Source organism: Chionomys nivalis, chromosome 8 (assembly GCF_950005125.1).
Source record: "Chionomys nivalis chromosome 8, mChiNiv1.1, whole genome shotgun sequence".
Lineage (NCBI taxonomy): Eukaryota > Metazoa > Chordata > Mammalia > Rodentia > Cricetidae > Chionomys > Chionomys nivalis.
In genome coordinates, this window is record NC_080093.1 from 26,643,775 (window position 1) to 26,657,563 (window position 13,789).

Consider the following 13,789-nt stretch of genomic DNA (forward strand, 5'->3'; position numbering starts at 1 on the left):
CTCTCAGCTCTTCCTGCCACCATGCCTTCACTCTACACCATGAACTAAGTTTAGCCCACTGAACCAAGTCCAGTTAAACCGCTTTTATAAGCTGCTTTGTTCATGCTGTTTCACCCCAACAATAGAAAAGTACGCGATGTGGAGAAACTGCCGTCTAGTCACGGCTTTCTCTCTGATGTTTAAGGACAGTGTCCAGTGAGTGTCAGGCTCACAGTAAACACTGTAAAACTTCCCAGCAGCTTCCCCCTCCCCTTCCAGATGTAATTCCAGCGCAGACAGCTGCTGAACATGCTAGGCACTAATGCCCTCTGATAATAACCACCCTCAAGGCATGAACTTCAGTGCCATGACACAAGGCAGGAAAAATAGGTTCAGAGGTAGTTATTACAGGCTGCCTGTGGTGGTCACACCTGTAATTCCAGCACCTGAGGAATTCAAGTTCATACTCAGTGAGTTTCAGGCCCGCCTGACCCTGCCTTGAGGAAAAAGAAGGAAAAAAGGCCTTCTGTAGAAGGCAGAATGCTCGTCTCCATTATCTGCAGCGCCATAGGCTAGCTGGCTGGCTGGCTGTCAATAACAAGTATGTATTTGGTCTCTGCTCATAGTTTCTGGCACATAGTTTTTAAAACCTTAGACTCTGCAGTGGAACGAGCGCCTGATGCTGGATCTCCAGGTTTGTGAGAACGGGAACTGGTCTCCAGAACGAGCAAGGCACTAGGGGGTGTCTTAGTTACTACCCTGTTGTGCTGAAACACCATGGCCAAGGCAAGACAGAGAAGGAAGGGTTTATCCAAGCTTCCGGTTCCAGAGGTCTAAGAGTCCATCACCATCACGAGTGGGAAGTGTGGCAGCAGACAGACCTGACAGCTGGGGCTTGAGAGCTCACGTCTTGAATCTCAAGCAGGAAGTTGAGAGTGTGAACTGCTTGAGACATTCTCATTCAAACCACCACAGAGGGGCTGAAGGTTGAGTTGATTACCAGTGCTAAATGCTTTAACCAGCCATGCCTGCATGTCTAGAGGAGGTTGCAGAGAGTACCATAAGTCGCACAGCCAGGAGAGATCTAATCTAGATTTTAACCCAGATATTCTGTAAACAGATTTTCCCCCTTACACTTACATGCCACTCAATACATGTCTTCTGACCCCATACGTGTGCCAAGCTGTTCGTCAGCATTATACTAGCTACTGAAGTTGGTACAGCTTCCACTGTTTAAGGGCTCAGTCCCACAAGACTGGTCCCCATTTCAGAGTGTCTTACCTGTGTTTCTAACCAACTAGCTCTAAACCAGAAAATCGGGGATTGCTATAGCCCCACCCCCTCAGATGTCACTCGTTTGCTAAGGATGGCTCACTGACTCATGATGTTTGCTGGTTTATAATAAAGGACATCGCTAAAGATACAGCAGGTGCCCATCTTTATTTATTTGGCTTTTCAAGACTGGGTTTCTCTGTAGCTTTTGGAGCCTGTCCTGCAACTAGCTTTTGTAGATTAGGACAGAGATCCGCATGTCTCTGCCTCCTCAGTGCTGGGATTAAAGGCGTGTCACCACCGCCCGGCTCAGGTGTGCAGCTTGACCGAAGCCGTGAGAGCTGTGATAAGCCTGATCACGTGGTCGGGTCTTTGGGATGAGTGTGTAGGAGGAATTGGAGACTTGTGGCTGTGGGCTAGGCAAACCCACAGTTCTGTAAGCAGAGTTTACTGGGCCACTGTCCCCAGGACTTCCAAGAGGGAGCAAGGGCTTTTACCAGGAACTGACTGCTAGAGACCATTGTGTTTCATTTGACAAGCACTCTGGCTGCACTCTGTCTGTGTCCTGAAAATGGGAGTGACATTGAAGTCAAAAATAATGGGCTGTTTGTTTGGCAGAGGAAGTCTCGGGCAGCGTGATGGTCAGGCTGCGGTGTGGTCATTGCACTCGGCGTTCACTGAGGTTTACAGGATGCGAGAGAGCGGAGAACAGAATAGAAACAGAACGAATGTACAGCTCGGGAAGGAAAGGAGTGCGATCCTGGCTAAAGTCAGAGAAGATAATATTTTTGTTAAAGACATTAGTGCCATTAAGGAAAAACCTGGACTTTTCCTTGTGGCCAAAGAAAGGTACCTTGAGAGTAAACCACCATTTTCCCAGAGGGTGAGGGCCCTGCAGTGCAGGTTCATTTGTCAAGCTACTGCCCTGAAGGATAGAGCCTTCAGAGGACCCTGCTGGAGGACGTCTGCTTTAGGGCCTCGTAGTTAAGGAATTATCTTAAGTCTTAGAACAGACTTTGAACAGTGTTGAATCTGATAAGACTATAGGGATGGGGTGGAGAGGCGGGTCACCAGTTAAAAGCAGTAGCTGTTCTTGCAGGGAACCCAGACTTGATCCTTGACACCCATGTGGCAGCTCACAACGGTCTGCAATTGCAGTTCTAGGGTATCTGACATCCTCTTCAGGCCTTCTTGGGGACCAACTGTGCACACGGTGTACAGACAGACCTGCAAGCAAAACACTTGTATACAATAGATTAATTAATTCAAAAAGATTCTATGGATTTTGAAGTTGGACTTCAGTGACTTGGGCCAGGAGCAGAATGTCTTGGTATAGATATAAAATGTACTCATGTTGAGTCATATGATGAACACTTTCCTGGTTCCCAGCTGATGGGAAGGCTGTTGTGAAAGACCTTTGGGCAGTGGTGCCTAGGGGTGGGGTACAGGGAGGGGCTAAGTTTTCTAGTTTAGCCCTGCTTCCTGTCTTTATCTCTGCTTCCTGGTCCATGGAGAGTGAGCAAGCAGCCCGTTGTTACTGCTCCCGCAGCCTGGAGCTGCTGCTCCTGCCACGCCTTCCCCTGGTGTTGGACCATGTACATACCCTCAAGTGTGAGCCCAAACAAACCCTTCCTTCCTCCCTGACATTTGCTGCTCACCACAGTTTTGGTTATATAGGGGAGAAAAAGAACAGGTGTTCTGATTAGTGCGTCCTGATGTATCATTGTGGTTTAGAATTGCGTTGCCTTCATAATTAGTGGCATTGAACATTTATTGTCTGTCTATCTTATGCTCATATTTTCTATCATCATTGTCATTATTCTAATCATCTCCCAGTTGGTTTTTATGCAATACATTTTATATTAATGTTGCTGCCAACCTATCACAGTATAATCCAAAGATCAAGGAACGAAAAGAGAGAATGGGGTGGGGGAAGAATAGACATACATATGCTTGTACACATGGATACATACGTGTACATGCATATGCATATGTGTACGTATAATCTCATTTTGTTCTTATAAAACCCTTGGTACATTAGTAGTGGCCTCATTTTATGAACCAAGGAGCCCATGGTTAGGACATGTCTGAGTACTTACAATATGCTCTGAGCCAGTAACATTACCCATATACTGCTTGGTGACTTTGGGCCAGTCATTTAACATATGAAAGTCAACTTCTTGTTATCTGTGAAGTCGGGACCTGTGTTACATGTCTCCCAGAAGAGACAAATACAAGCAAATTTGTTCAAGAGGAATGCAGACGTCTGTGGAGCAGAATGGTTGTCCATAGGACATCCTGAGAAAACGCAAGTATCGGCCACCTATGCTGTCTTCACACAGCTCGCACTGTTCTGAGGTGGTTGCTGTTCCTTCTTGTTATCTGTTTCGGAAAAAGCCCCCTTGTTAGGCGTTTGCTCTCCTCTGTACAACATCCGGAGCAGCTCGTGGCTCAGGCTTCCTCAGGCCAGCGTCAGTGGGTCAGGAGTGACTGGATTGCTCCAGCTTGCAACGCAGAACTGCAGTCCTGTAGCTGCTGCTGCTCTGTCATTCTTTGTAAACATGCAAACAGGATCAGTTACCATGGAGATGTTAGGCACTAACATGGACACTCTGTTCCCAAGTTCACACTTTATACGTGAAATACCTCTTATGTGCAGCACAGGGGTGCTGTTGAGGAGTCCCAACTTGGTGTCGGCAGAGGTCATTTGGCCATTTACTGTCTTTTCTTTATTCTTTTCTCCTCCTCCTCCATTGGTTCTTCATTGGCCAGATAATTTGAGATGATTTTCAGGAAACTAGAAATACGTTGAAAAAAAAACCTGCTATTCTTAAATGGGTGATTAAGATTTTTCTGATCTAGAAGACTTAAAATGAGCAATGTTTATATCAAAAGTGTAATGCTGCCGGGTGGTGGTGGTGCATGCCTTTAATCCCAGCACTCAGGAGGCAGAGGCAGGCGGATCTCTGGGAGTTCGAGGCCAGCCTGGTCTACAAGAGCTAGTTCTGGGACAGGCACCAAAGCTACAGAGAAACCCTGTCTCGAAAAACCAAAACCAAAAAAAAAAAAAAAAAAAAAAAGTGTAATGCCTACTAAGTTCAAAAGGTCGATCTCATTGGCAACATTACTCTGTTTAGGGTAGTACAGGATGAAGAAGCCATTTTTAAAAAGATAATTTGTCTGTGTCTGTGTGTCAGTGCGTGTGTGTGCAGGTGCCCATGAAGGCCAGCAGTGCACGTCAGATCTAGAGCTGGAGGGTCCCAGGCTAGAGGGAGACTCCCTTGTAGGGCCTGGGAACCATTTCCTGTTCTTCGATGAATTGAGAGCAGTAAATGCTCTTGATTGCCGAAGCATCTCCCACCCACCCCCTAGCCCCAGAACTAGGAAATCTTAATATTAGTAAAAACCCACTAGGATACATGTGTGGCTGTTAAAGTTTTCTCAGGTCCTTAACTGTGAAGACCGAGGCTTTGTGGGTAGAACACAGCTGTCTTCTCTGCTGAGTGGCTCTTCACTCCTCACTGCCAAGCGGCTGTGTACTATGCCTACTGTGTGCCAGGTGCATTTCCTGTGTATATCTCGTTCATCCTCACTGTAATCCTTTGAAAGAAAATATTCCCATTTTGTGGATAGAAGCTTTATGTCCTAGAGGACATTTGCCTGTCCTGGGTAAACCCATAAGGAGATGGTGCTGGGTTGGGCTCTTCAGTCTGCCAGGACACCAGGTTTCTTCACAGGAGTCCGTGCATTTTTCCTCTTTGGGAACTGGTCTCGGGGTCTGAGGTCAACACCTGCTTATGGAGCCCCAAGCTCAGGTGACATTCCATCATCTACAGCAGTGGCTCTCACCTTCCTAATGCTGCGACCCTTTACCTCAGTTCAACCATAAAATTATTTTGTTGCTCCTTCCTAACTGTAATTTTGCTATTGTTATGAATCCTAATGTGTTTTCTGATGGTCTTAAGGCCCCTTGTGAAAGGGTCATTTGCCTTTTTTTTAATAGCCTATGCTATTCTCCTCAACTTTCTCAGGATCTCAGCTTAAACATCTTCAGGAACAAAATGGCAATATTTGTCCTAGCTGTGTGGGAAGACCACAGAGAATGGAGCCCAACATTGGAGACGCCCTCGGCATATATAGGAGCCTAGTGTTTAGCAGGTGTGCCTGTCGATGCCTCTCAGGCTCTTCCGCCTCAGGCTTGAGTGTCTGAGGAGAGGCCGAGGGAAATGGGTAGGAGTGCGGATTCTAGGCCAGGAGTAGAGGCATAACCAGCATTACGGGAGGCGAATGTGGGAGGATCCTGAGTTTGAGGCCAGCCTGGGATATGGTTTATTTATGATTCTATCTTCAAATAAGTAAACAAGCAAATTCAGACTGTTGAATAAACTTCTTGGGTTCAAATCCTGGTCCTGCAGCTTATCAGTTGCATTGTGTACAACTTCATTGCTTTCTCTGCCTCAGTGTTCTCCATCTATAAATGGGTACAGTGGCTCCCATCTCATACAGATGCATAATTAAACATTGCTATTATGTGAATGTTTTGCCTTCATTTATGTTTGTGCACCACTTGTGTGCCTGGTGCCTGGGGTTTTCAGAGGAGGGCGTTCCAGCTCCTGGAAATGGAGTTACAGTTGTCAGTCCATGTGGGTGCTGCGAATTGAACCTGGGTCATCTGGAAGAGCGGCCTGTGCTCTTAATTGTCAAGCTCTCTCTAGCGCCAAGATAAATGACTTTAAAGAGACAAATACAAATTGCTGAGAGATTGACTTCAAATGATCCCATTTTTAAAAATTCTGACTTGTATAAAAATGCTTTTCTGGCCCAATTGAAATAATTTATTATTACTTGTGTTTAATGCCAAGAGAGTTATTTGTGGTCTTATTTTTTACTAGACATGTAGATTATCATAAAGTTACCCTTTCCACCACAGAAACTGGATTGGCTAACTCTGCAATTTTTATCATAGAAAATACTTAATTTTTTAAATAGAAGTACTAAAAAGAGAAATTAGTGGCAGTACGTAGTAGTTTCATCTTGCAGGTGAAAATATAAAAAGCAAAGCCTGTCTTCCTCAAGGAGAGTCATTTCATAGCGGTGACTGATTCCTCTGCTATAGTTTTGAATTTGGCTGTTGTGAGCAAGTTCTCTTTTTTTGTTTGTTTTTTTTTGTTCCCATTTTACTAAGACAACAATCAAGTAGGACCACACTGTGAGTCCATCAGGAAGAGAACAGCCTCTGCATGTACCTGCACTAGGTCTAGAAGCGGCCTCACCCACAGGCAGTGTGTGGTTCTGGCTGGGTCTCCATCCTTATTCTGAAGCCCTGTCAACACTGTGCTCCGCCTGCCTGGGTCACCGCTTTGGAGTGCTGTTTATTTGCAGGAGTGACGCTGAAAAGAGGAACAACTTTCCCGTTTGTTGGTTGAAAGCTTTCCCTATAATTAGTAAAACAAGCATGCCTCTCACAGAGAGACCGGAAAAGCAGCTAGAGGCCGCCAAACACACACACTTTGAGGAACAATTTGGCGTTACTTAGAGGACTGAGCTTGCTTGGTCTCCAAGCCTCGCCATCTTTCCCTTGTTAGTTCTGCAAGAAACTTGCCATGCATACCAGGGCACAAGTGCCAGGATATAATGGCATCATTATTCAGGACAGCTGAAAATTGAAAACTCCCAAGATCCTCAGCAGTAGACTAGAGCTGGGAATTGTGAGTCTGTTCACACATTTTCATTGTATGTGGAATGAGGAAAAAAGAAAACGAATCGACCACAGCCACATGAATCAACAAGGACAAATCTCAGAATCAAATCTTAGGGAAAGAGGAAGTCTCAGAAGAAGATAACACAATATGGTTCCTTTTACATTTGGCTTCAATTAGGTGCAACACAATGGCATATTGAGACTACATAGATGGTGAAGCCATAAGGAGAAACAAATGACGGATTGGTTCGAAACTCAGGCTAGGGGTGCATCTCCACAGTTGGGGAGGTGGTAAAGAGGAGCAGAGAAATAGTCAGCAAGTGCATCCACGGCCCCCACAGCAAAACCCAAGCCAGGCGCGTTCTGTGACCGTAGTCATTGTGTGACAGTGATCTCAGAACCTTTACACTAGACCTCAGCATGAGCTCATATTTTCCGTGTGGGGGTCAGAAACCTGGGAGCAGGTCAGCTGGGTAGTTTTGACTTGGGTTCTCATGGAGTTGCAGTGAGGACCACCTAGTGCCGAGAGATCTGTGTCTATGGCTCATAGTCATGGTTGTTGGAAGCCTCAGTTTCTCACTGCGTTTGGGAATAGATTTTTACCGTGTGTTACTCCCTGAATAACTTCTTTTTGTTGGTGTGTGTGTGTGTGTGTGTGTGTGTGTGTGTATGAAAGCATATAGATGCAGCAGGTATGTCTGTAATCCCCTTGGTCCTATGGTAAGTTGGTGATGCACAGGTTCTGGGGATTCGAACTCAGGTCTTCCTGCTTGCATGGCAAGTGCTCTACCTATAGAACTGCATCTCCAGCTCTAGTATGGCTTCTTGAGGGTCTTCACTGCATGGCAGCCAGCTTCCCTCCCTCCAAAGATAGAAGAAGACATGAGCTGCAGAGTCTTCGTGTAGCCTTTGAAGCGCCTGTTCGGCATTCTCCTGCGGTGTAGCGTTCACCCATAGCAGCCTTGTTCACTGTGGACAAGATGGACTGCACCACTGCAGGAATGCTGGGAGGTGGGGGATGCAGGAATGCTGGGAGGTGGGGATGCAGGAATGCTGGGAGGTGGGGATGCAGGAATGCTGGGAGGTGGGGATCCAGGAATGCTGGGAGGTGGGGATGCAGGAATGCTGGGAGGTGGGGGATGCAGGAATGCTGGGAGGTGGGGATGCAGGAATGCTGGGAGGTGGGGATCCAGGAATGCTGGGAGGTGGGGATGCAGGAATGCTGGGAGGTGGAGACCACTGGCCTCCATTTTGGAGGCTGCCTTCCACACTCACTCTTTTTCAAACTTATTTCAGAATAACAGCTTTTTAGAGACAAACTAAATTGATGTTTATTTTTATATAGTAGCCATACAATCATCACTTTAAATGAAAATAGCTGCAAATAATGTCTTACCAATAGGTACAGAAAAATGTTACCAATATGAAACCCAGTGCATGCGTGATAGGAGCCCGCCAGATGAGCTTGTAACTGTAGGGGGTCAGTGGGTGGGAAGGATAATGAGGACGGTTGGACCCCAGGGATACCAGTCTACATGTGATGGAGAGATGGGCTTACAGGTACCCAGAGTTCCTTCTGTCTGCCTCCACAGCTGGGACCCCTGATTTTGAGGCGATGTCTTCAGAACGAGGGTCATTGTGGAGTTATATTCCATGGCATACCTGTGCCCTCTCTGTGACTGTCTTTAATAAGAAGGCCACGCTTCTCTTCCCATCCCACACAAATGAGAGCGAAGCTGGAAATGGCCTAGGGAAGTCAAACAGGATTTATTTTTCTTAAGAATTCATGTACCAATTGCATTTTACTTCTTGTTTTAATATGAGCAACTTTTAAATTGTCGGTCTGTCTGCTTAGCCTTCTCCCACCCAATCGTTGAGTTTAGATCAGTGTTTCTGGAATTTTCCCCTTAGTTCTGTGTGGCTGCAGCAATGACTGCTCGGTGAATATTCCTGGGGGTCCAAGTGCCCCCGTCTGTGGGGCGGGGTCACTAGTCTCCTTGGGAATCCAGCATCTCTGGAAGGCAGTGTGAGCTCCAGGTGAGGCTGCAGCTGGGTGGGCATCTCTCACTTCTTAAGCTCGCCCGTGGAGTGGACAGGGCTTCACCATGTCTTTCTGTTAACTCTCCTCAGGCCTCTGTTCCCCAGTTAACTATCACACCCCCAAGCTCTGTGTACGCAGACATGTGCCCAGCGGAGATGCCCTTCCTGCCAGCACACGAAGTTTCTGTTCTCCCCTCTGTGTCTGGTCTTCATTTATGGGGCAGTGTCTGTGCCACAGTATTGCATCATAGCTTTTATTTTATGGAAAGGAGAGTCCTCACCAGCAAGGGCATCCTTGGATTACCTCAAAGATGAAAATAACCAGCGTTCCAATGGGATGTTTGTTATTTACTTCAGTTAGTTGGCCAACTGCACTCTTTGGAGAAAAGGGAAGAAAATGAATTATATGTATAAAATACCAGAAATACATGGAGGGTTATTGTGTCTGCAAGGGAAGTATAATTATTAGTAGTAATTATAGTAATTGTGCTGATTACAGGACTAATGGTACTATTAAGCATGACTGTGGATGTCTCCTCTTAGGAAACATACGTTAGTGCACACCCGCTCCCTCAGGTGAGTGCCGTTTGCCCTTTGGCTTTGGATGCTTTTCGTAAGTGCATCATCTTCGCCTGGGGCAGAGCAAATCGCGTGTAGTGAGACAAACTCTGAATCTGGGGCCGGAAAGCTTATGTTGGAACTTCATTTCTGTTATTTTCTAGTCAGATATAGTTGTTAAACGTCATCTTGGACTCTTCGCTGCCTTCTCTAGCGGGCAGTAAACCCCCTGAGAGCTATGGAGAAACTGAAGTGGCTTAGGCACCTCCAAAGCAGAAGGTCTGTGGTAGTGGCAATGTGAGTGTGGCCTTGCTGGGAAGCACGAAGTGGGGGTGTCGGTTGGATCTGGCTCTCTCTGCTTCAGATGAGTTGAGTAAGTCCTGCCGTCTTGCTGTGAGAGAAGACCTGATGCTCATGGCCTCAGAAGTTCGAGGTCAGAAGGAGGCACACAGGCCTTTGTACTTCCAGTCTTTTCTGAGTTGGGGCTGAGTTCAGGATGTTTGGACGGTGCCGCCGTCTTGAAATGGTTTCAGATGAAGAGAAACTCCCGGTGGCACTGATATTTGGAAGACCTGAAGGCTGACATGACGGCTGTTATTAAGAAGAATGTATTTTGAGTTGGAAAGTTGCTGAGAGCAGAGAATTCTCTGGAGTTCTCACCACAAATAATGAAGTAATTAATAGCTGAGAGCTAGTGGCCCGTACCTATAACCCCAGCACTCTGGATACAGGCTAAGAGGGTCCAGAGTTAAAGCCAGCCTGGGCTACATAGCTAGACATGGGTCAAAACAATCAAAGAAGGTAATTAAGTACATGAAGTAACGGACATGTTAATTAGGTGATTGTAGTAATAATTTCTCAGTGTATACATATGGTAGAACATCACTTTGTCTATCCTAACTATGGGCAATTTTTGTCAAATGCACCTTAAGATGAAGCTAGAGAGAGTATGAAAAAGAGGTTCATCAGGAGATTGCTTTGAGACAAGGATTCCTAGAGTGAGTGAGGCTGATGGAATGTCCCACAGACAATAGATCATTGCTTTCTTTTCATATTTCTTCCTGATTTTTCAAGTTATAGCAAAATTTTAATCTCGAAGCTTCCTATATAAGTACATCTACTGATGGGAATAGCATTAACTTAATACTGTTCCTTCCTTGCTGCTAATACGTTGCTTCCTGTTGCTTTCAGGGTGAAGACAGCATGAGCGGTGCCCGTGGGCAGACTTAGCCATTTGATTTTACTTAGAAGATAGCCACCCACTTGGAAGGTGAGTAAAGACTCTGTGTAGAAGGAGCTGCGGGCCACTTCCCGGCAAGCTTTACCCAAAATAATTACACGGAAACTGTATTCTTTTAAACACTGCTTGGCCCATTAGTTCTAGCCTCTTACTGGCTAACTCTCACATCTTGATTAACCCATTTCTATTAACGAGTGTAGCACCACGAGGTGGTGGCTTACCAGGAAGGATCTTAACCTGCGTCCATCTTGGAGAGGAGAGCTATAGTGTATGCCTCACCTCCCTTCTTCCCAGCATTCTGTTCTGTCTACTCTACCTACCTAATTTTCTGTCCTATCAAAGGGCCAAGGCAGTTTCTTTATTAACCAATGAAAGTAACCCATAGATAGATAACCCTCCTTCATCAACTCTGCAGTATTTTACTATGAAAAATTTTCAAGGCAGCCAAAGAGTTGAGGGAACACACAGTGAGCCCCTGTGTGCCGTAGCGGGATTGGAAAGTCATTAGCATTCTGCTAGAATGTTTTTCCTGTTTGGGTGGGTTTGTTCCTCTAAAAAATATTTCTGTTATTTTGTTTTTGTTTTGCGGAAGCACATGGAAATAAGTTGCAAGCATCATGGCATTTTCTCCTAAATTTTTAGGAGCTTCTAAAAATACTGACGTTCTCCCTTGAGTGGCATTTTAGAACACTCATACGTTATGCGACACCAGATCATTTAGGTGTATAACTGAGATTGTCTCACTGCATAGTTTACAGAAATACGAGACCTTTAACCAATATTGTTAGCATTTTGCTAACATTTTTATCTAATTAATTTAACACCAATTTTTATCTAATTAACGGGCAGCTAAGCAGTCTGAATTAGGTTGGTAAGAGCCATGTGAATAGAGAGGTACGGTGTTGGCCCCACATGGGAGAGATGTCTGTGCTTACCCCTCCTGTAAGCTGCTTGTTCACCGTGGCTGCCTCTGGTTGGCTGGGTGAGTGGACCAGATGTGACCACCCTCTTCCCCATGAGCGTTTCATAAAGTAAGCCAGTCTCTGTGATCTAATGTGATGGAAGATTGGTTAGTTTAAAAAAAAAAAACCAAAAAAAAAAAAAAAACCAAAAAAACTGTAGGAGGCTGTGGAAAGATCACGAGTGGTCCTGCGAAATTTGGGTTAATCTGTTGAAATCAACACTGGAGAGGTTAAAAATGATCCCAAGCTCTGGGTATGACTGTTGGAGTAGAAATTTTACATAATAGCTAAAAGGCTTGCTGAACTTTATCATTTTTGTATTGATTGTAGTTACAAGTCATTAAAATCAGAGCTGATGACATGAACCATTATTTCTCGCAGGGTAGCTCCTGGCTGCTCTGAATTCCTGGCTTCTTCTAATTACATGTATTAGAAATATATAGCTCAAGATAACGTCACAAACCAAATACACCTGTGTGATTAGCACCTAGATTAAGAAACACCACCAATGCCATCTCATCCCCTCTAGTAGACACTATGCTGCTCCCCTGACTTGTAGCAGCATAAATTATGTGTGTGCGTGTGAAGTATAACCCAGATTATATTTTTGTGTGATTTTATCAAACAAGCATCTGTTACTGCTGTTGTTGCATCCAGTTGTACAGTGTCCCTGTTCATTGCTGTTGAGCATTCCACTGTGTGAAACAACATGATTTATTTATTCTAGCCCGTGTGGTTCATTCTGAGGGGTCCACGTATCCAGGCCAACCTTCACCGAAATGGGGATTGGGTGAGGTTTATCTTTACCATGGCTACAGCGGAATAGCAATAAGATGGCCAGCCTTTGCCCGGCTTCTGCTGTTTGTGGAGAAGTCCTGCCATGATGGGGGATGCAGGCACATGGGGCACACTGCGTGGTTTCTTCAGACCCGCTGTGACCCCGGCTGCTCTTGGGACTCTCTGCTCTGCTGCCCCTGCTGTCTAGAGCCTCCTCTGCCTCCGTAACTCTCAGTCCCCAGGAAGGGAAAGAGCTGTTCGTGTGGCCTTGCCCTTGAGGAGGCTGTTGTGGTTATGGAGCCACAGTGGTGGACACGGATTAGTTGTACTCAGGAAAGTCATTCACAAGCATCCAGAGACCAAGCTGGCTACAGGACTGCAGTTAGCAGGCAATAACTGCAAAGATTTGAGTGTGTATAACCAAGTATGTCTGGCTCGGTTTAGCAAGCTGTTTAAAGGCTAGAAGAAAATATTCTCCATGGCAAAACAATTTTTTTTTATTGCCAAATTCTGTTTTTCTAAATAAAGTTTTATTCAAATACAATCATGCTGATTTGCTCACACATTGTGTTATATAACAATAGAGTTGAAAGTTGCATAAAAACTCAGGGGATGTAGTTGCAACAAATGATTTATATGGCTCACAAAAATGAAAATATTTATGATCTGCCCTTTTCAAAATGTCTGCCAGCTCCTGCTTTATGTCATTGAAACAAAGATATAGTAAGGATAATCTAGGTGGTTATATAAAAACCTGAGCTCATCAAGTTCGTTCATTCATTCGTCCAACAGGATTTAAAGTGCCATTATATTTTATGTACAAATGATGGTAATCAGATAAAATTTGTGTACTTAGAACATTTTTAATAGGCGTGCGATTTCAAAATTTCATTCTGTGTTTGTGTTTAGTATGAGGTATAACAAAATACAGTATGGAAATGAAACTGCCGGTTCCTCAATTTAAAATTAATGTATCAGCCCTCTTAATTAGTTTTATAAACTTGCTATGTAGGGAGCCGGGCGGTGGTGGCGCACGCCTTTAATCCCAGCACTCGGGAGGCAGAGGCAGGCAGATCTCTGTGAGTTCGAGACCAGCCTGGTCTACAGAGCTAGTTCCAGGACAGGCTCCAAAACCACAGAGAAACCCTGTCTCGAAAAAACCAAAAAAAAAAAAAAAAAAAAACTTGATATGTAGGTACTCTACACAGTCCAGTGACTAGCTCAGTTAAGAGAACTGTGTAAGAACTCCAGTTCTTAGAG

At 45.0% G+C, this 13,789-nt stretch overlaps 1 protein-coding gene across 4 annotated transcripts in view; it reads left to right on the plus strand.

The window, feature by feature from the left end:
- The window catches only part of Sgms1 (sphingomyelin synthase 1), a 258,840-nt gene that overhangs the window by 21,197 nt on the left and 223,854 nt on the right, over nucleotides 1-13,789 (plus strand). For 3 of the 4 annotated variants that reach the window (XM_057778401.1, XM_057778399.1, XM_057778400.1), the window contains exon 2: nucleotides 10,742-10,820. The exons of the other annotated variant lie outside the window; for it this stretch is intronic. The gene's annotated coding sequence lies outside the window, so the exon portion shown is untranslated. The remainder of the gene's footprint in view (nucleotides 1-10,741; nucleotides 10,821-13,789) is intronic. 4 annotated transcript variants of the gene reach the window in all.